This window comes from Taudactylus pleione, unplaced genomic scaffold (genome assembly GCF_031769625.1).
Source record: "Taudactylus pleione unplaced genomic scaffold, aTauple2 ptg000245l, whole genome shotgun sequence".
NCBI classification, from domain to species: Eukaryota; Metazoa; Chordata; class Amphibia; order Anura; family Myobatrachidae; genus Taudactylus; species Taudactylus pleione.
In genome coordinates this window covers 3,686,506-3,710,100 of record NW_028284647.1, presented here as the reverse complement: position 1 = coordinate 3,710,100, position 23,595 = coordinate 3,686,506, and the positions used below count along the sequence as shown (strand labels likewise).

General features: G+C 46.4%; 1 long non-coding RNA gene across 1 annotated transcript; it reads right to left on the bottom strand.

The window, feature by feature from the left end:
* Window positions 1–8,729: 8,729 nt before the first annotated feature.
* Window positions 8,730–18,716, bottom strand: LOC148516612 (uncharacterized). The gene is made up of 4 exons (XR_015879402.1): window positions 18,696–18,716; window positions 18,154–18,210; window positions 15,875–15,997; window positions 8,730–9,101 (listed from the first exon to the last, which is right to left on the bottom strand). It is a non-coding gene; the product is annotated as an uncharacterized LOC148516612 (long non-coding RNA).
* Window positions 18,717–23,595: the final 4,879 nt, after the last annotated feature.

Here is a 23,595-nt window from a genome sequence, read left to right as displayed (position 1 = left end):
GTTAGATTTCATTATTTGAGAGAGACGTATCAAACTAATACATAATAAAATAAAAATGTCAATGGAATACCTAGAATTAGTACACTAAGTATATACTAACTACTTTATTAGGTAGATCTGCACCTTATGCAAATATTTGATCAGCCAAACAAGTGGAAGCAACACATTGCATAAAAGAATGTAGAGGGTAAGCAGTTCTGCTGTTTAGGACAAACAATTGAATAGTAAAGACATGTGGCCTAAAGCCGCATACACACTAGACCAGGGGTAGTCAACCTCAGTCCTCGAGAGTTAATAACAGTTCATGTTTTCCAGACCACTCGGCAGGTGCACAGGTGTATTCATTACTAACACATTTGAAAAGATCCACATATGGAGCTAATTACATAACTTGTGATTCTGTGAGGAGACCTGGAAAACTTGCACCATTGGTAGCTCTTGAGGACCAGGGTTGGCTACCACTGCACTAGACTTATGAATGATATGGACGATAACGTTCAATGATATATCGTTCTGTGACTATGCAGTGGACGACCAACAACGCGTGCTCCCGTGGGTCGTTAACGAAGTCTATTATCGTCCGTACATGCAGGCCAATCTGATGATATCGTCAAGAATTGCCTGTTCAGAGATGTGGCAGGATGACTTCACTGAAAGATCTTTCACTGTGTACACACAATATCATTTGTCCTGCACTACAGAAAGTACAAGGGAAATCTTTCACCAATATCGTTCATACAGCACATCGTCCCATGTGTATGCGCCTTAAGACATTAACCATTGAATGATTGTAAGAGCCAGAAGGGGTGGTTTGGTTACGGTTAGTTAGTCAGGGCCCTATTACTCATCAGGGCTGTATGGCAGCAGGGGATTTTTATCACCGGAGCAATTCATCATTGCTCTGGTGCAGGGACAGCTGCTCCGAAAAGCAGCTGTCCCCGCGATTAGTTTCTGTGTTAACTTACCTGTCCCCACCATCTTCACATGTGTGATCTTGTGTTGGAGGGATCCACTCAGATGCCTCTTTACATCCATGGAACCTCTTCCCATAGGAAGGAGTGGGTATCCGAGAACAAGCGCCACCTGAAAACAGCGCTTGTTCTCTCAGGCAAACTGTGAAAACTCAGTTTTTGGAAATTGCTGATAAATGGCTTGATAACGGGCCATTTTCGGTATGATGACTAGGCCTCCTCAATCTCTAGACTTAAGAGAAAGATGCGCAAAACATCCAGTAGGAGACAGATCTGTGAATAAAAATGCCCTGTTAATAAGAGGCCAGTGAAGAAGGACCAAACTGGTTCAAGTCTACAGGAAGGTGACAGGAACTCACATAACCAAGTGATACAACAGTTGTGAGCAGAAGAGCATCTTCTATCGCAATGCACAGCAACCGAGCCTTAAAGTGTATGGGCTACCACCATCCGAAAACCACCCTGTCCTGGTTGGGGTTTTAGCAAGCAGTTCCAAAGTTATGGGAAGACCGTTGAATAAATACTGATCAACAATCTTCATCTGCTGCACCAAAAAAAAAACCCTGCATGCATTTTTACTGCCGTGGACATGGACACTTGCCATTTAGTCATTTGCAGCAGTGCCGTCGCAGAGCTCATTAACCTGCGGGCAGCACCGCCGCTCATCCACGGGCCCCTACATCTGGCTAGCAGGGTGCTAGCCCTACATCTGTCCTGGAACAGCACCCTGCAGCCAGAATCACTGCCACCAGAGCATCCTCTGGATGCTCATGGCAGGCACCCAGCAGTTCTTAGTCCCGCCCCTTCTGCATGAAGTAATGTTCTCAGGGGGCGTGGACAGCACAGGGCGCAAACAGTGTTATTACAACTCTGATTTTCAGTTCACCTTGGGCTCCGATGCCTAATGACAGGAGCCCATGGTTAACAATTTTATGGTTAGTTTTAGGCACTTTTCGGAGGGCAAAGGTGCATACACACGTAACGATTTTTTTAACGATTTTTTTTTTTAACGATGTCATTATAGCTAAGAGTTATTGTATTACTTTGTTAACTGTTTTTCTTCGAGGTCCATGGGGTCCACAGCCATTACGTTGGAGTATGAATCCCAGTCACCAAACAGTTAATACAAATGAGCTCTCTGCTCCCAGGATGCACCGAGTTTCTTCCTCATATACAGCACCTCCTGCCTCGTTACCAAGCTCAAGCAGGCAGAGACAAAAAGGGTAAGAAAGAAAAGACCCATACTTATGAGTCCAGACTCTCAAGAGAAGAAACTACAGAAAACCTCCCCCAAAACTACAGGTGCGTCTGGGTAGGTGTCCTGTGGACCCCATGGACCTCGAAGAAAAAGAGTTAACAAAAGGTATGTTATACCATAACTCTTATTTTCTTCTTCGGGGTCCATAGCCATTATGTTGGGGATATCCCAAAGGACTAACCCTATGGGCGGGGACGCTCCTGACTCTCGGAAGAGAGGAGAATCCTACGCCTGAAGGAGGCATCCTGAGAGGCAAAAGTGTCAAAGGTATAAAATTTGACAAAGGTATGGATGGAAGACCATGTCGCTGCTTTACATAATTGCTCAGCAGAAGCACCCCGGCGGGCCGCCCATGATGGACCTACCGCCCTAGTAGAATGTGCCATCACTGAATCCGGCACACGCATACCAGCCTGTGTATAAGCCAATGAAATTGCCATGCGAATCCACCTGGCCAGTGTCTGTTTATTTGCTGGCCAGCCACGCTTATGACAACCATAAAGCACAAAGTGTGAATGAACAAATTCTCAACGCATGGACCACATCCAGGGAAGCTTCACCTTGTGAGAGACTTGTGCCCTGAAATGCTGGAACTACTATTCCTTCATTAATATGAAATTTAGACACCACTTTCTGAAGATAACCCTCCCTAGTACGTAGTACTGCTCTATCTTGATGAAATATCAAGAACGGCTCCCGGAAGGAAAGTGCAGCTAAATCCGACACTCTACGTGCAGATGCCATAGCAAGGAGGAATACAGTCTTTGCTGTTAGCCACTTGATGTCTACTGAATCTAAAGGCTCGAACGGAGGAGCCTGTAAAACCTTCAGAACTAGAGTAATGTCCCACGGAACAACCAGGGAAACGAAGGGAGGCTGAATCCTCAACACCCCCTGAAAAAAAGGTCTTTATATCCGGTCAGAGCAATTTTATGTTGGAACCAGACTGAAAGCGATGACACCTGTACCCTTAAAGAGGCCAGACATAGCCCTTTTTCCAGACCGCTTTGAAGAAAATCCAGCACTCTGGATATCAGGAATTTATGTGGATCATACCCTTTCAGTTCACACCACTGAAAGAAAGTATGCCAAACCCCATAATATATACGGGCTGAGGATGGTTTCCGTGCCTTCAGCATTGTCCGTATAATAGACTCGGAAAACCCCTTTTTCCTCAAGATGGAGGCCTCAAGAGCCATGCCGTCAAAGATAGCCGATGAAGATCCGGGTACTAGCAGGGACCCTGTAGCAACAGATCCGGTCTCAATGGCAGAGACCATGGAGTGTCTATGGAGAGAGACCATACATCTGTGAACCAGTGCAGTCTCGGCCACGCCGGAGCTATTAATATGACGGTGCTGCCCTCTTGTTTGATCTTTCTGACAACTCTGGGCAGAAGAGCAAACGGGGGAAACAAATATACCAGCTTGTAATGCCACTTTACTATCAGTGCATCTACAAACTCTGCTCTCGGATCTCTTGTCCAGGATCCGTACCTGGGAACCTTGTTGTTCCTTCTTGATGCCATCAGATCTATTTCTGGTAGACCCCACCTGTCCACAAGGTTCCGAAAAACCTGTGGATGTAGGGCCCATTCCCCTGCATTTATCTCATGCCGACTGAGAAAATCGGCCTCCCAATTCAGGATTCCTGGAATGAACACGGCAGATATCGTGGGCAGATGAGTCTCTGCCCATAACAGGATTCTAGATACCTTTGCCAAGGCGGCCCGACTCCTCAGGCCCCCTTGATGATTTAGGTAGGCGACCACGGTGCGATTGTCCGACTGTATCTGCACCGACCTGCCCTTTAAGATTTCTTGAGCCTGCACTAAAGCTTAGAATATAGCTCTTAGTTCCAGGATATTTATCAGTAGCCGGATTTCCGTCACTGACCACTTTCCTTGGAAAGTGTGTGACCCCGCCATCGCCCCCCAACCTTGAAGACTGGCGTCGGTTTTGACTAACGTCCAATCCGACACCCAAAAGGGCGACCCTGCCTGAGATGCTTTGTCTGCAACCACCAGGTCAGGGACAACCGTACCTCTGGAGAGAGATGCAGCAGCTGGGACCTGATCGTGCGATGATCCTTGTTCCAGCGATACAGAATGAGTTGCTGCAGTGGTCTGGAGTGGAATTGAGTGTATTCCATCATCCTGAAGGTGACCACCATCGACCCCAGGACCTGCATGGCTACTAGAACGGATATTTGCCTGTTGCGAAGCAACCTGCATATTCGTGATTGTAGGGCAAGGATCTTCTCCTCCGGCAGATATATTCTCTGCACCACGGAGTCCAATCTCGCTCCCAAATGACACATCTGTTATAACGGACAGGGTGACGACTTCTCCCAGTTTATGATCCAGCCGTGACTATACAGACATGATACTGTCAGCCTCAAATGATCCTGTAACTGCTGTGGGGACTGCCCCAGCAACAGGAGGTCGTCCAAGTAAGGCAAAATCCTGACGCCTTGGTGCCTGAGGCATGCCATCATCACTGCCATCACCTTGGTGAATACCCGAGGGGCTGTGGACAGGCCAAACGGCAGGGCCTGGAACTGAAAATGTTCCTCCCCTACCGCAAAATGAAGAATTTTTGATGAGCCCGTGTGATTGGGATGTGAAGGTAGGCATCTTGTATGTCTAGGGACACCATAGTGCCCCTGTTCCATTGCCAACACAATTGATCGCAATGTTTCCATTCTGAACCCGGGGGCTTGAACAAATTTGTTGAGCTCTCTCAGATTTAGAATAGGCCGGTATGACCCGTTCGGTTTCAGAACCAAGAACAGATTGGAGTAAAACCCCTCTCTGAACTGGTTCTCTGGCACCGGAATCACTAGTTCTGATGCTAGTAAGGCAAGAATAGCCTTCTAAAGGGCCAAAGCTCTTTCAGAACCCACATGCGGGTTTACACAAAAGAACCTTTGAGGAGGAGTCCTCCAAAACGTCAGGGCGTACCCTCGGGAAACAACTCCCCGAACCCAGGCATCCTCTGTTGTGAGGTGCCAGGGCTCTGAGAACCGAAGCAGTCGGCCCCCCACCCTGGGATCCCCAGGTGGAGGCCCGTCCCATCAGTGCACTGGTTTATCCTGGATGTTTGTTCTGCCAGGGCTTCCTGGGTCCTGCCTTTCTTGGTGGAAATCTCACTGAGGGCTGACCTTTGGCCTTGCCCTGCGGCCGAATCCCCCGAAAGGACACCCTCCTCAATTTAGACGAGGTTGCTGATGGTAAATCTGCCGTCTTTGAGGCTGCCATGGAGGATACAATTTTGTCCAGTTCTGGACCAAAGAGCACACCTCCCGTGAATGGAAGGAATTCTAGGGCCTTTTTGGACCCGACATCTGCCCTCCAATCCTTCAGAGGATCCTACATGCCACCACGGACTCAGCTGAAACTTTAGAGGAAAGGATCCCTGCATCCAAGGCGGCATCACCCAAATAAGAAGCCCCTTCTCTAATAAAGGAGATCATAACCAGTTGCTCCTTAGAGGCATCTGGTAAAGACTCCATTAGAGTTTTGGCCCACTCCTCAATAGCTCTTGCTACCCAGGCAGTGGCCATAGCTGGGCGGGTGGCTGTTCCTGCCAGCGAAAAAATTTATTTGAGACAAGACTCCAGTCTCCTATCCGTGGTTTCCTTCAGCAAAACTGCTGGGATTAGCAAAGTGGCACTTTTAATCAGCTGTGCCACATGCGCATCAACTGGTGGTGGATTCTCACACTTGGCACAGTCCCCTGCTGGAAAAGGATATAGAAGCACCATTCTTTTAGAAGAATGGCTTATCTTATCCGGACGGACCCAGGCTTCCTCCATAAGTTCTGATAAATGTTCAGATTTTGGGAATTCTGCCTTAACCAGTTTTTGGCGCTTGAACAGGGGGGGCTTTCCTAAGCGGAAGATCCCCTTCCTCGATATTTAACACCGATTTTACAGCCCTCATCAGAAAAGGGACATCGGCTACTGGGAAATGATCATCACCCTCCTCGGAGCTAGACTCCTGTGAAAAGTCCTGTGCCTGTTCCTCCTCCTCGGAGGCACTCGAGTACTCACCCATGTAAGGCGGTACATGGTCGCCTAGATTTAGGCTGCTTTGGCTTGACAGCCTGAGGCTGAAAAACCCCCGAGGATGATGCCATAACCTTACCAGCACCAGGGTCCATCCAAGGCGGCCACATCATGGGCATAGGATGCATCTGCTGAGGCAAACCCCAAACCGGTGGTACCGGGGCAGTCAGCCGTTCCGCCACCTGAGCCATAACCTGAGAAAATGATGCCCAAAGGAGGCTCAGGGCCTGAAACAGGCAAACTTAATTGGTGTGGTGGCTGTCTGAAACAGTTCCCACAAAGCCCATTTTGTAGAAAGTCCTGTGGGGACAAACCTGCCTTGCAGGCTACACAGGATATCAGCAACGGGGCTCCCGCCACCTGACCCTCAGACTCCTTAGACATAACACTATGCCACTGTTCTGAGTGTATATGTGCTGCTTTCTACTTTCAACCCACACACCTGTATCAAGGGAAGGGGAGAGACAGTGACAGTATACAGGAATTACAGTTCTTTTACAGAAGAAACAGTATCCATAAACAATCACATGTCATGCATAAATACTCTGCGAGCCATATGCATATAAGCTCTCACTACCACAATCAGCCTAAGCTTAGGTAGGATAGAGCCCTGTAAAAACCTAGACCAGCAGTAGGCAAGGTATACAGGGAGACTGCCCAGCGTCCCTCTTGTAGGAGCAGCGTTCAGAGATCAACTGACATACACTCTGGCTGCCCTATATGGAAGCTGGGAGGAACAATCCACAATCAACTATGTCAGAGGACTGAACTAGCGTGTGGATTGGGGGAGGGGCCGCCGGGGAAGCGTACCTCCCCTACGCTGCTTGGACCTGCCCGGTAAACTGACCTGGCCGCCGCCACAAGCCCCAGCTGGTCAGGAACATCAAATCCCGGTGGTCTAGGCTAGGATAACAAGCCAGATGCCTCCTGCCTGCAGCGCACCTCCGGCCAGTCTCACCGCCGGAGGCCGGACCGCCATGTGGTCCCGGCGTCAGCGGCCGCCGTTACCACCTGCTTACCTGCCATCCCCTTGATCCGGTTGTGGTCCAGGGAGGCCGGACCGCCATGTGGTCCCGGCGTCAGCGGCCGCCGTTACCACCTGCTTACCTGCCATCCCCTTGATCCGGTTGTGGTCCAGGGCCAGAAAGCCCCTGCCGAATCCCCTGCCAAGGACCTGCCGAGGCTAGCGGTGCGGCGCCGGAGGAGGTAGTTGCAGCACGTGGCCGGTGCACCTCCAATCAGGCGCGAGGCTGCTTCCAGGACAGCTCAGACCACCTGCTGAGATAGAGTGTAAAACTTTTTTTTTTTTGTTACTCGTCTGCAGGACTGCTCCAGCAGTCCCACTGTCTATGTGGTGAACACACCAAACAGGAAGAACTGACTACCTGAGGCAGGAGGTGGGGTATATGAGGAGGAAACCCGGTACATCCTGGGAGCAGAGAGCTCGTTTGTATTAACTGTTTGGTGACCGGGATTCATACCCCAACGTAATGGCTGTGGCCCCCGAAGAAGAAAACGTTCAGTTTCTGAGTTATAACGATGAACGATTATCGCTCATGCGCGTTCCCGTTTGTAGTTTATGCTTTCGGGCCAACTGAACGATTTTCATTGAGGGAAGTTACAAAAATTGTTTGTAGTTCAAAAAATCGTTCATTACACTTTAAAAAAATCTGACAGAAAATCGTTAGTAACAAAATCGTTACGTGTATGCACCTTTAGTGTTAGTTGGTTGTCGACCTTATACCATACCCGCCCCTTATTCTTTTAAACAATGTTAAGCAAAGATCTCTTTCCTACTATTCCTCTATCTATGGCATTATGGGCCTGATCCAACAACAACGACTTATGTTCTTGTTATCACTAGTTACTAATCTTAAATGGTGCTCCAACCAATCAGCTCCTAACTGTCATTGTTCAAACTAAGCCCGTAACGTGACAGTTAAGCTGCATACAAACGTAAAGATTCTGTCCAACCATCCAACTACTTGATTGGTTGGAATGAAAATCTGGTAAGGGATGAAAGCAAATGACAATCAGCAATTTGCTCCCAAACGCCGGAAAATGGACAAAAACTGTTGTTTGAACAAATTATTTAGATCAAACATTTAACAAACTTGTCGGACGACCATTTTCATCTGTTTTCTGGCATTTGGGAGCAAATTGCTGATCATCAGTTACTCCCATACGTTACCAGATTATCATTCCAACCAATCAACTAGTTGGATGCTTGGACAGAAAATCTTCATGTGTGTACGCAGCTTTAGGAGTCGATGTATTGAAGTACCATTTAAGATTAGTATCTAGTGATAACAAGCATACAGTATCGCTCGTTATCGATTCAGATCCTAAATTTTAAATTACAACCCTACCCTGTTGTCACACCCTTTTATCCATAACACCCCACGCAAGCCTCATCTATCGTTTGTACGTACATTTTATTATTAATTGTACAATTCAAGAAATGTTACACACCATGCTTTTGAGATGCAACTTCAAGTGCCCTTTTGTCCTGCGATTGGTGGTTTCATGGCATTTGCACCATTTTCACCATCCATAATTGAGACCATTTTCTTCAGAGTTCCAAAGAGGGTCTTTATTATAAATTATACAGCATGCTGGTTATAAATAACCCCAGTGCAGACAGATTTAATTAAATATCCATCCATACGGGATAACACACCAGATTGAGAATAAGCCTATAAAAATCAGGAATTACACAACGTTCCATCCGGAGTGATTTCTGCTTCCGCTTGGGCTTCATCATACTCTGCAGAGTTTTGTTCATCATCCACATTTGGAGTTTCCTAAAATTGTAACAGAAATGAGAGAAGGAATGTGATCTGTACATTGTGCAAATGCTATAGCTAAAAATGGAACACACACACACACACACACACACACACACACACACACACAAACCACCCTTTAAAACAACATATTCCAAAACCACCACCACACAAATAACAGCGAACGAGTGAAACCACAATTAAGCATTATAGCACAGACTTCTATTTAGGTCTTTCATGTAGGCTTTTAGTAAACTATAGGGTACAGAAAGAAAGAGGTCACTTACAATAGTACCATCATGTACAGCAGTGGTTCTTAAACTCAGTCCTCAGGACCCCACCCAGGTCATTTTCCAGGTCACCCAGCAGGTGCACAGGTGTAATCATTACTCACTGACATTTTAAAAGGATCCACCGATGGAGCCAATTATTTCACTTGCGATTCTGTTAGGAGACTTGGAAAACATGCACTGTTTGGGGTCCTGAGGACAGAGTTTAAGAACCTGTGATGTACAGTATATTGTAGACATGGTATGGATAAACACTTAATTTTTTTTTGGTCAAATAAAATTGGGTACACAGTACATTATAGGTTTTTGACAGCTCTTAGTAGCCGGTGATTTCTGGCACAGATTAAACCATATTTTCGTTTTCTGGTTAAACAAAGTTCTTCCTTGGGGGACAAGTGCAGTTTTTAAGCTCTGTTAATGGTAGCAGCCAATTTATTATCTGCAAAGCGTTTCTGTTCCAGGCTACCTACAGGTAGCAGGGAACAGGTGGCTCTGGGTGCTTTGATTTAGAGATGAGCGCTTCGAATTCCTTGGAATCCAAACTTGGGGTACAAGCTACAGCTCGGATCCCCGTCTGCTTCGGATCCCTACCCAAGCCAAAACCTCGAAATCCCACTGTCGGAACGCGCGGTTTTGGCTCAGGTGCCAATTTTAAAAAGTCCCATTGAAATCAGTCGGCTGACCACTAGAGATGAGCGGTTCGGATTCTGTGGAATCCGAACCGCTCCGAACATAGGGGATCAGAGTCCACCCGAACCCTGTTCGGGTGTTCCCCGCCTGACTCAGATCCCCATTCGGGGCCGAACGGCGGCCGCCTGATGTCGGATTCTCGCTAGAGAATCCGACATCAGGGCTCCTTGAGTGTAGGGCAGACCGCTGTGAGAACGGTCTGCCCTACACAGAACAAACACACAGCCGCCAGCGGCAGCTGTGTGTTTGTTACAGCAGCCAATGAGTCACAGACTCTCATTGGCTGCTGCACGGATTTTTAATGTGTGTATGGGGGCCTGTTAATGGAGGGGCCTACTACTGGGGGGGCATACTACAGGGGGCCTGCTACTGGGAGGCCTACTACAGGGAGGCATACTACTGGGGGGGGGGGCCTGCTTATGGGGGGCATACAACTGCGGGGGCATATTATTGGGGGCCTGCTAATGGGAGGCATACTACAGGGGGGGGCATACTACTGGGGGCCTGCTAATGGGGGGCATACTACTACTGGGGGCACTGCATAGGGGGCCCTACTACTAAGGGGACTGCATAGGGGGCACCACTGCTGGGGGCATTGTATAAGTGGCACTACTGCTGTGGGCATTGTGTAAAAGGGCACTACTACTGTGGGCATTGTGTAAAAGGGGCGCTACTGTGGGCATTGTGTAAAAGGGGCACTACTGTGTGTCGTAACATAAATAAGAGACAAAAAAATACAAATCCAAAGCCAGTCACCGCAGTCTGGCAAATCCAAATCAGGGATGTGTGCCGGAACATTTTTGCCGGATTTGGATTTGCCAAACTGCGGTGACGTGCTTTGGATTTGGATTTTTATTTACAAAAATTGACAAAAAAAAAAGCTAAAATCACATAAATTAGTCTTTTTTTTTTCTTCCTAGAGTATTATTAACCTCAATAACATTCATTTCCAGTCAATTTAGACCACCTCACAGGTTATAACTGGTTACTAAGCGACAAAGCAGCGGCACAACGACAGACACCACAGTATAAAGCACATCTATGACACATTGCCACACAGCAGTGGCAGAAATGAAAAGTAGTGCACCCACCCAGTGGGGTACGGCCAGCAGAATCACAGTACTTGTTTACAAAGTGGGCTACGGCCCTAGGAGTCACAGTGCATAATCTTATTCACATTACACCGCACATAGTGCCCCTGATTCACATTACACCATAAAGTAGTGTCTCTTATTTATGTTACGACACACAATAGTGACCCTTTTTACACAATGCCCACAGTAGTGCCCCTTTTACACAAAGCCCACAGTAGTAATGCCCCTTATACAATGCCCACAGTAGTAGTGCCACTTATACAATGCCCCCAGCAGTGGTGTCCCTGACAATGCCCCCAGCAGTGGTGCCCCCTATGCAGTACCCTTAGTAGTAGGGCCCCCTATGCAGTGCCCCAAGTAGTAGTAGTATGCCCCCCAGTAGTAGTATGCCCCCCCCAGTAGTATGCCCCCATAAGCAGGCCCCCAGTAGTAGCCCCCCCCAGTAGCAGACCCCCAGCAGTATGCCCTCCCCCCCAGTGGTAGGCCCCTCCATTAGCAGGCCCCCTGTAGTATGCCCCCACAGTAGTAGGCCCCCATACACACATTAAAAAAAAAACAACTTACCTGTATCCCCGCTCCAGCCGCCGTCTGCTCTGCTGCCACGCGACGAGGAGGGAGCCAGAAGACGGAGCTCATAAGTGAGCTCCAGCCGGCTCCCTCCGTGCAGCAGCCAATGAGAGTCTGTGTGACTCTCATTGGCTGCTGTAACAAACACACAGCTGCCGCTGGCGGCTGTGTGTCTGTGTAGGGCAGACCGCTATCACAGCGTTCTGCCCTACACTCGAGGAGCCCTGATGTCGGATTCTCTAGTGAGAATCCGACATCAGGTGGCCGCCGTTCGGCCCCGAACGTGGATCCCCTATGTTTGGAGCAGTTCGGATTCCACAGAATCCGAACCGCTCATCTCTAATCCAAAGCTGGACGACGAATTAGTATCAAATCCAAATCCGGCAAAAATGTTCCGGCGCACATCCCTACTGACCACTGATTGACTGAGGGCCATCTGTCACAGCTCTCAGCCAATCAGCACCTGCCCATAGACTTCAGAGGGGCAAACAGACGCAAGATGGCAGCCCCCATTGCAATGATGCACCTCCACCCGCACTGCTGACACAACCAGCAACCCTGTACTGAGCACACCGCCGGCATACCCGCATTCAGAACACTGGCGGCACTCCCGGCACCCCCACACAGGGAACACCGCCGGCACCCCCGGACTGCCGCCACCTTCTGCACTCCCAGTCTGCCGCCATCCCCGCACTGAAGACAACGCCAGCACCCACTGTCACAGTAAGTGCACCATTGATGTATCCAACCTGCGTGGTATGCGACCTGCAGGTATGGAACGCTGTTTTTATGGTTGGGGAGATTTTGGGGAAATGCTCAACAAAAAGGCTGATTGATCACATTACAGGTTGAGACCCATATCCAAAGTGCTTTGGACCAGGGGTATTTTGGATATCGGAATATTCCATATTTCTGAATATTTGGATATGGGAGACTCAACCTGTACTAATTTGCAAAACATTTTTAAAACCGAAAAATCTGCCATGTATTTGGCCTATATTGGTGAACAATATTGCGAGCTGGTCAAAATTTTGTGAAAATTAATGTTATTGAGGTTAAGAATACTGTAGTAACAAAAAAAAGGGCCCAATATTATGCAATTTTAGCTTTAATTGGTTTTGGATTTTTTTCCAAAAATTTACATTCACGACATTTTGGTAAAACCAAAGCCAGCAAAAATGTTCAGGGCATCTCTAGTTTGATTGGAGCTGATCAACACCAGTGGGTAAATTTACTAAAGGTTGGTTTTGGTTCTAAAGCAAAAACGATGAACATCAGTGTCTTATTGTTGACAAATAACCAACTATTTATCATCTGTCAGGTAGAATCTTCATTTGAAAGAGACATAGATGTCGGTTGGTTTTTGCAGCTGTAAATGCCGTTGGTTTTAATCTTTTAGTTCAAATCAAATGGCAAATAGAAGTTAAAAAAAATTACGGCAAACCTGTCCAAACAAAGGCACTGCACAGTGTTAAAATTAAAAACTGGTCAGCCCAGGAATTCCTTGGAAAGTGGGGACCCCAAAGATAAAATGGGGTCCCACTTCTCGAGGAAGTACCAGCACCAAATGCGATTCCCTGCTGGAGGTTTGCACAGGGTTAATGGTCTAAATTATATTGTTCATTACAGGTGGACTAGAATTCGGTGTGTGTACTGTTTTTACAGGTGAACTACAGGTGCCAGCAGCCCTTAATGTCCTGCCATTGTGGCACTTGTTGTTCCACAAGTGCCAACTTGCCAGGGCAGATTGCCAGGTAGTCCACCTGTAATGAACATTATTGACTATTATTTAACCATTAAAACAGCACCCACCACCACCAGGGCTGGTAGTTCCTTGGGATGGGATTGGTATGATTTACCGCTGGCCGCATGGCTGGCGGTTCAAATCCCGACAGCAGAAGCCCAGCAGAGGTGAAGATCCGACTGCGCTAAAGGCAAGTATAACCCCCCCTAACTCTCCCTTAAGGGTGCCCAACCGTAACCCCCCCTCCCCCCAAGTGCCTAACCCTAACCCCGCCCTTCCCCGCTGCATAAACCGAAGTCTTCCATGGGGGTGCCTAACCCTAACCCTAACTTCCCCTCGGGGTGACTAATCCTAACCCATCCCTTCCCCTAGCCTAACCCTAAATCCCCCCCGGGAGTCCCTAACCTAAACCTCCCCCGCCCGGCTTACCTTCGATCGGGATGCCATTTTATTGTTAGTATTCCCACTTTCCATGGAATTTCACCCTGGGCTGACCAGTTTGGAGCTGGTTGATGTGAAGGAAGGGGGACCCCAGGCTATATATTCCCCTACTATTGCATTATCCTCCCAGCTGGTTCAGCCCTGTACTGGTTATAGGAAAATAGGGGGAACCCCATGCAGTACCCCCCTTAGTTGCCCATACTAGTCCAGGCTGAAAGGTCTGGTCACAGTTTTGGTTGGGAACCCACACTTATTTTTTTTTAATTAATTATAACTTTCATTGCTTTTTAACCCAAATAAGACTGCAAAGATCATAGTCATCTATGCAGTCCTCTTCCCAAAATCTGTGGATTCTATACGTTAAAGACAAAATAAAAATAAATAAAAAATAAAAAAAAATAGAAAATGAATCCCATCAAGGGAATTTGAAACAACTATTTCCCCAATGAAACAATAACCTAGGGGGCTATATTTACTAAAGTGCGAGTTTTTAAAAATGGAGATGTTGCCCATAGCAACCAGATTCTACTGTACTTAACATTTATGTAACACATTATAGAATAGCTAGAATCTGTTTGGTTGCCTATAGGCAACATCTCCACTTTTAAAACCCACACTTTAGTGAATATAACCCCTAGTACTCTCTGCGGCAAGAGAACACGATGGCAGCAAAGACACCACGGGTAGAATCATTGTTTCACCAGTCATACCTACACACATTTAATTACATGAGTAAAAACAACTGTGGTTATTTTTAGTTAGAGGAGATACAAAACTTTGTTACAGATGGTCTGGATGGGAAAGGTCACTTCCATTGTGGAAGCAGAAATATCTAGTGCCTGCACAGATGCAGCATATAAGCCTATGTTTACCACAGGAGTATTTATTAGCCGATACTGTAAGGAGGTCACACAGGCCTTCTACACCAAGAGGCACCTCAATCACAGGCACTTCCTGCTGTTGTGTCACTTGGGTATACCATGAGACATGGGGTGACTGAAGACACTACGTGAGCTTTGGACCTCACCAGCACAATCTCTTATGGCTTAGATCAGATAAATGTGGTAAGGAAACTCAAAATTTTGGTAAACAACTTGACAAATTAGTGTGTGACCTAAAATGAAGAAAGAAACTGTAGCCCCAGAACTCCTTAAGTACTGTAATGCAGCAATCCTAAGAAAACAGACATAGTCAAAGAGTGACTGCAAATGAGGTCCAATGAATAGGCCCTTATGAGGCCTACTAATCATCAGGGGCCAGAGGGATACTTAATTACAGGAGCAGATCATTACTACTTCACTTTCGGGACACCTGCTCCAAAAAGCAGCTGTCCCAACAATCCTAATACTTACCAGAGATGTGCTGGACATCTCCACGCGTGACCTGGGCGTTTACAACGTTCAAACTGCGTTGCTGCATGCAATGGGAGACCGATCCAGCCAGGAGCGGGTTAATGCAGATGGAGTGTGCATCGTTTGTAGTGGTGGTAGTGTTCATTCTAGCACCCTACACCTGTCACAGCCCGTGCAGTTCCTTTATCTTGCCTGGGGTGTCTTCTCTGCTCTGGTGCTTCTAGCACACCCCAGCTGGTGTAACAAGCTGCTGAGATATTGACCAGAGTGTGCTAGAAGTACCAGAGCAGAGAACGACACCCAGGCAGGAAAGAGGAACTGCACAAGTTGCAACAGATGAAGGTGCTAGACTGAACGCTAGGGCGGTGTATAGTGGCACAGCCTCTAAGACACTCAGGGGCACATCCTATATGTCCGGAGAACGGTGGAAGAATGTGCGGTAAGGTGCTTTGGGTCGGATGTCGCACATGCGCTGCAGCACATCTCAGTTAGTACGGGGACCTTGTCATACCGAGGAGACAGTGCAGAGCGCTTCTCAACAATTGAATGTAAAACATTTCCCTTTTTGTTTAGAAATCAGGACTGTGATGTTAAGTCCCACTTTTAGCAGTACCTTTAGAGTGGAGTGGAGCTTGTGCAGCTGAACCAGCATGTGATCGCAGATCACCATGTTCTCCAGTAAGACTTGCTGCCTGGCCATTAGATGACGTTGTGTTGCCTCTTTATCTTCCTCCTTCTAGAAAGAGCAGGACAGGAACTTACTCAGCGTGATGAGGAAATGGTGCAACATGGACACTAAACGCACTATTGGGCCTGTTACAGATGAGTAACAAGAGTGAATGTGCAGCACTTTCTATTTAGACACAGAGTGGTTCACTTCTGCTTTATGAGTTTGCTTCAAGCCCTCCCCGTTACTGGGAATACATCCTCCATTATAACGGCCTAACTTAGGCCCCCATTTTTCAAAAAAAGGGGGACACCAGAGGATTTTCATTTAGTATCACTGTGAAACAAAACAAAAAATCCACCGGTATTAACCAATATTTACCCTTCCGGTGAGCTCAAGTAAAGTTCAGCAAAGTCCTTCTGGTCTGCGAGCTCCTCCGCTGGGCTGCCAAAGACAGGAGTCTTGTGAAATGCGCAACATGCGCAATGCGCAACAGTCTGCGCATGTCCAGGGGAGCCGGAAGTGCCTGGAAGGCTTCACTGAAGCTGGAAAGGCAGCACTGGGTCTCCATTGCAAGCGGTGGGGTCCGTATCGCTCTCGCCATCTAAAAGATGGCGAGAGCAGTGCTGTGACAAACAGCGGTGATCTTAGATCGCTGTTTGTTAAATCCAGAAAGGATGGCATAACCCCGTTAGCGAGCACTAAAGGGGTTATGCTTGGTTGATAAATGGAGCCCTTACTTAAAATCTTAGAGAATGGACAGTATTTCAAGCGTCAATTGTACAGTTCAATATTTTATTTCCAATGGTTGATGTGAAGTACAAGCTGCATACTCCCATAAATTGTTCCTAGATAGTGCTATAGGCATATCAACTCAATAATAATGGGCCTTGCCAGGATTCCCTTCATTTCAGGGAACGTGCAGACATCATGCTTTACAGGGCTTACATTATTAGGAGCGTCTCTCTGCAGGAACTCAGGTGACTTTACTGTCCACAGAAAACAACAGAACTGTAACCTATCTCCTCATCTGGCAGGGACTAAACATTTGGAGGCTGGAAAGTAAGTTTATATTCATAGCAAAACCAAGATCAAAAAGTTTAAACATGATAATTAAATTATCCCACTGAAATCGAATGCAAGTGTGAGGTCCCATGAGAGCCCCACTGTATGTGCTTCTGCGCACATTTCCGGCAATTACAGTACCTAAAACATTGCTTATTTTTGCTCATAACACTATGAAGGTAGCCACAAATATCACATGGAGACACTGTGTGATATTAGACATATAAGGGCCTATTCATCATCCAAATCACAGCTGGGGATAGACTACACCGGAGCAATTCACCATTGCTCCGGTGAGGGGACGGCGACTCCGAAAATAAGCTGTCCCCTCGGTTAGTATCGCAGCTACAGATGGCCAAGGGGAGAGGTGCACCTAATTAATAGGGGGGGGGTGGGGGGGATTGCACAAAGTGCTACAGCCTAATAAATACATGTTTATTTAATAAAATAACTTACTGAAGAATTTAGCCCTTGTGTACAAGAAAATGATCACATGGAAATATCCTACGTAGGGACCCTTACAGCGCTTTGACACGGCAGCCACAATGTCAGTGATCATGTAAAACAAGTGTCCTGATTACGGTGGGGATTGAGTTAGTTGGTAACAACGTAAGTAACTTTGCTGTGGCCAAACCATGTTGCAATGCAAGAGGTGTAATTATAATGTATATTTTTTTTTTAATGTCAGTCAACCATTTTTATAGGATTAAAGTATTTTGTACATAATTGTGTTACATACTGAAGATTGTACTTAGAAAAAATGTGATTGCAGTGATACCACCTACAGGAGTCTTTCACATTGTAATTAAAACACCCACATCTGCTTTTACAACTACAATAACCAAAGTTGACTCCAAAGCATTTTTAACATCAACTAACTAACCAAACTTATCCCATGGGGATGCCAGGCTAGGTTCATTATAGACCAAGGTTTTCCATCCAGGTTATAATTTAAGTTGATAATAGCACTTCCAATAAGTGAGGATCTGCCAAGGGCCTGACATACAGTATTAATCATGTTCCAAAATGTGCATGGAGCAAAGGATTTACTGCCAGGACAACCATAAAGCAAATTAATGGAATCCAGACCCCAAACTGCTAGAATCAAGAATAAAATTAGTACAATGGGATAATCCCAAACTCATATTTATACCACTCACTAAGTTGTCATTCAGCTCCTTGGACTTGTCCGCTGTTATGTTCTCTTCTGTAGTCATCTGAAATTCAGCAAAAACCATTATACAGCTTTGTTATCCTTAAAACATGCACATGCTATGCTCAACAAGTTATAGAGAGCGCGGTTTTACTACAAAAAAGAGCCTGTACCCTGCTCAGCTTCTTCACATAAAGCTGGCCACACACTAGACCGACTTACATCCAACCAGCTGATTGGTTGGAATGAAAACCTGGTAAGGTATAAAAGCTAATGACAATCAGCAATTTGCTCCCAAACGCCGGAAAATTAACAAAAACTGTTGTTTGAACAAATTGTTTAGTTCAAACATTTAACAAACTTGTCTGAACGACCATTTTCATCTGTTTTCTGGCATTTAGGAGCAAATTGCTGATCATCCTTTACTCCCATACGTTACCAGATTTTCATTCCAACCAATCAACTAGTTGGCTGGTTGGATGAAAGTTGGTCTAGTGTGTGGCCAGCTTTACACTCCCCAGGTGCAAAAGAGGCGGCAGGTGGCTGCACCTTAATAAGGACCCATTTGGAGGGCGGACACCTCTCAGTATATAACTTTATTTTTTAACCTCCAGCTATTTATCAGAGTTGATCTCAAACTCGGACCTCAGGACCCCACACAGATCACGATTTCCAGGTCACCCAGCAGGTGCACAGGTGGATTTATTACTTATGCTGGGCATACACTCTACAATTATCTGTCCAATCTGGCTGGTTGGAATTAAAATCTGGTAATGTATGGGAGCCAATGATAATCGACCATATGGTCTTAAATACTGGAAAATGGGCAAAAATGATTGGTCAAATTGGTTAAATTCATTTGATGAAACCAATTTGTCTGGATGATAATTTTTGTCTGTTTTGCAATGTTTGTGAGCAAATCGACGATTGTCATTTGCTCCCATACATTAACAGATTTTCATTCCAACCAGACAGATATCTGACAGATAATTGTATAGTGTATGCCCAGCATAACTGACACATTTTAAAAGATCCACAGGTGGAGCTAATTATTTCAATTGCAATTCTGTGAGGAGATCTGGAAAACATGCGCTGTTTGTGGTCCTGAGGACTGAGTTTGAGAACCTGTGGTTTACACCAGAGGTTCCCAAATGCAGTCCTCAAGGTTCCCCAACAGTTCAGGTTTTAGAGATATCCATGGTTAAGCACAGGTGACTTAATTAGTACCTCAGTCACTTTGATGTAACCACCTGTGCTCAACCATGGCTATCTCTAAAACCTGAACAGTTGGACTGCCTTGAGCACCATGTCTGGGAACCTCTAGTACAGTGGTTCTCAAACTCGGTCCTCAGGACCCCACACAGGTCACGTTTTCCAGGTCACCCAGCAGGTGCACAGGTGGATTTATTACTTATGCTGGGCATACACTCTACAATTATCTGTCCAATCTGGCTGGTTGGAATTAAAATCTGGTAATGTATGGGAGCCAATGATAATCGACCATATGGTCTTAAATACTGGAAAATGGGCAAAAATGATTGGTCAAATTGGTTAAATTCATTTGATGAAACCAATTTGTCTGGATGATAATTTTTGTCTGTTTTGCAATGTTTGTGAGCAAATCGACGATTGTCATTTGCTCCCATACATTAACAGATTTTCATTCCAACCAGACAGATATCTGACAGATAATTGTATAGTGTATGCCCAGCATAACTGACACATTTTAAAAGATCCACAGGTGGAGCTAATTATTTCAATTGCAATTCTGTGAGGAGATCTGGAAAACATGCGCTGTTTGTGGTCCTGAGGACTGAGTTTGAGAACCTGTGGTTTACACCAGAGGTTCCCAAATGCAGTCCTCAAGGTTCCCCAACAGTTCAGGTTTTAGAGATATCCATGGTTAAGCACAGGTGACTTAATTAGTACCTCAGTCACTTTGATGTAACCACCTGTGCTCAACCATGGCTATCTCTAAAACCTGAACAGTTGGACTGCCTTGAGCACCATGTCTGGGAACCTCTAGTACAGTGGTTCTCAAACTCGGTCCTCAGGACCCCACACAGGTCACGTTTTCCAGGTCACCCAGCAGGTGCACAGGTGCATTCATTACTCACTGACACATTTTACAAGATCCACAGGTAAAGCTAATTATTTCACTTAAAAGTCTGTGAGGAGATCTGGCAAACATGCACTGTTTGGGATCCTGGGGACTGAGTTTGAGAACCTGTGCTCTAGTGCTCCAGGGGGTCTGCGATTGTGGGGGGCGGGGCTTATTGCCATGGGCGGGGCTTAACGACAGTCGGTCGGCACTTGTAAGTGTGCGGAGGGGATTCGCAGGTAGAGCGCTTTATCGCAAGCTGATTTGTAGTAAATCCCTGTGATATTGCCTGAATTCGCAATGAGAATTCAGTCTGTAATATCACACTACAATCTTCATTACAAATGCGTATTGTAGTAAATAGAGCCCTAAAACACAGTGATATCATATACACTTCTTTGTATTTCACAATAAATATGTCAAAAACAATTCAACTTCTTATTTTTTCTCAAAAATGTATGTAACCCCCTTATAGGTAAATGTGACGGGGTATTTTTTTTAATCTACTATTTCTTGATGTATACAGGAGTATAATTAAGAATATAAAAGTATTATGAAAAAAGCTTTCAATACCTTAAATTTCACAGAGCTGTGCATTCGTTTTACCTGCAATGAACATGCGCAGCGATTGAATTGTGATCAAATGTGACTACGGTTGTAGCGAGGATTTGTTCGCAAGTGATTGACAGACAGAGACTGTTTTGTGGGTAGTAACAGGGAGTGGCATGACGTGACCATTTTTGGGGCATGTATCTGCCTACATTTGCGATCCGGTATGCAGAAAATATGGGCCAGCGCCTCAGTTCCTGTGGCCATAAGATTACTCAGATGGTTGATTATCGAAGGATCTGAGACCGTGGATGTGTGTTTTTATGCGCTTGTTCGTATCTGCGAAGCTGCTGGTGGGCGTCTCAATATATTCCGGGTGACTGCATGCATTAGCATATTGTACAGCTGCGATTGCATTAGTGCCCACATTTGAATAAGGCCCTTTGAGCAGCCCCACGCCCTGACTGCCACACAAATCATTTGATTCATTGCATGCAGCTAGACCTTATATTAATTAGACTGTGACAGCGAGAGCCATCTGTGAGCATCTGGAATATGTCATTAGAATCTGCTGCAAGTTCAAAATGCCACAGCAGCAGCTTAAGCCAAACCCTCATTCAACTTTCCACTGCCCAAAAATGTTGCAGATCAATCATATTTACTATTTATTTAATCTTAATTATCAGTATCTGACGGATCATCATTTATCTTCAAAGAGGAGAGGAAATTACACGGCCATTAAATTAGATTACAACTCCTGCGCTGTGTTTCCACTTATAATACTGTATATAGCACTAATGCAAGATGGTACAAAAGTAAAAACTGTCCACTTGTTAGATCAGGTGGCTAAAATGTAAAAGAAAATGAACAGAGACGCTTCTTAAAGGCGCAGTCACATGGTCACCAGTATTGTCCTTTTTGGCAGCGTTCTCTTTTTTTATGGTGTGAAAGCCATACTTACCGACTTTACCGGAATGGTCGGGTGGCTCATGAAAATCGAGTGGCGCTCCCGGACGGTCGAAAGAGTGGGCAAGTCTCCCAGAGCCGGCCGCCTGTAGCCGCCCAGTTACCGAGTGCATCTCTTTATCATTGCCCCTTCACCATGCTGGTAATCATGGTATTGTATAGCGGGGGACGGGACCATGATGGTGCAATCGCGTCAACATGCCCCCCCGCGACCTGCCCACTTTGCCGCGAACCCTCTGCTGAGCTGACCTGGCTGCTCTCTTCAGGAGGGGGCAGCCAGGAAGTCGGCAAGTATGGTGAAAGTGTGTCCATCCAAAATGGGGCTGATTCAGGATGACACACTTGTCCGCTGCGTTGCCTGCTCTGAAATATATGTGGATCTCCGCACGTTTGCACAGTTGGCACCACCCCTATCCAGGAGAGAGAAGAGGACCTGTGTGCAGTCTCCTCCTGGGCCCCCTACTCTCTAGCCAGTGATGCAAGTGTGTAGAGTCTGGTGCGATGCCAGCATCTGCTGAGCATGTTCAGGTCTCAGGGAACATGGCGTCTGCGCTGTTTTCAATGATTTTTATACTTCACAAATGTGCAAATCACCGGGTCAATGGCCGCAGCACCATTTTCCCATTGGTTTTTGCTAGGGGTGTGCACCGGCCACTTTTCGTGTTTTGTGTTTTGGTTTTGGATCTGGATCTTTCTTCGTGTTTTGGATCTGGATTGGTTTTGCCAAAACCACCCTTCCGTGTTTTGGCTTCTGGGTTTTGTGTTTTGGATCTGGATTTTTTCTTAAAAAATAAAAAAAAACGCTAAAATCACATAAAATGGGCCTTTTTTTGTTCCTACGCTATTAATAACCCCAATAACATTAATTTCCACACATTTCCACTCTATTCTGAACACCTCATACCTCACAATATTGTTTTTAGGCCAAAAGGTTGCACCGAGGTAGCTGGATGACTATGCTAAGCGACACAAGTGGGCGGCACAAACACGTGGCCCATCTAGGAGTGGCACTGCAGTGGCAGACAGGAAGCCAATCAGCGTTATGGTGCCCATTTGCATGTAGCACGAACCAGGAGATCCGTGCTACATGCATCTGTGTGATTGGCACAGAGCAATGACAGGTCCGTGAGACCCGTCTGTGCAGCTGTGGTAAAAAAAAATAAAAAACCTGTGTAAAAAAAGAAAAAAATGGCGTGCACCCCCCCAAAAAAGAGCAACCAGCCCCGGGCATTAGTAACCCAGTGCTGGGTGTGCTTAAATACAGGAGACAAACGACGTAGGGGTCCCCTGTACTTAAGCACAACCAGCACCGGGCTAGTCAGAACCAGCGCTGGTTGCCAAAATACGGGGGACAAACGACGTAGGGGTCCCCCGTATTCTGCGCAACCAGCTCTGGGCTCTGATCCGGTCCTGGTTCTGGAAATACAGGGGAACAAAATTAGTAGGGTTCCCCTGTATGTTCCAGAACCAGCACTGGACTTTTTCTAGCGGGGGGCTGATGCCACAGCCAGGGGAGCCCTTTCACCGGGCCCCCCAGCCGCAGCATCAGCCCTGACCGCTAGTCAGCCCAGGCCGGGGATCCCTGGAGAGCTGGGGACCCCCCAATAAAGGGGTCACCCTCTCCAGGGCACCCCTGGTGGCGGTGGGTGGCGGGTTGATTGTGTGGTGTGGTGTAAATAAAGAATATCAAACATTGTCTTTACAAGTAGAACTGCAAGTCCCAGCTAGCCTGCCCCGCATGCTGGTACTTGGAGAACCACAAGTACCAGCATGCAGGGCATTAAGGGCCCACTAGTACCTGTAGTTCACCTGTAAAAAAAAATGTTTAAAAAA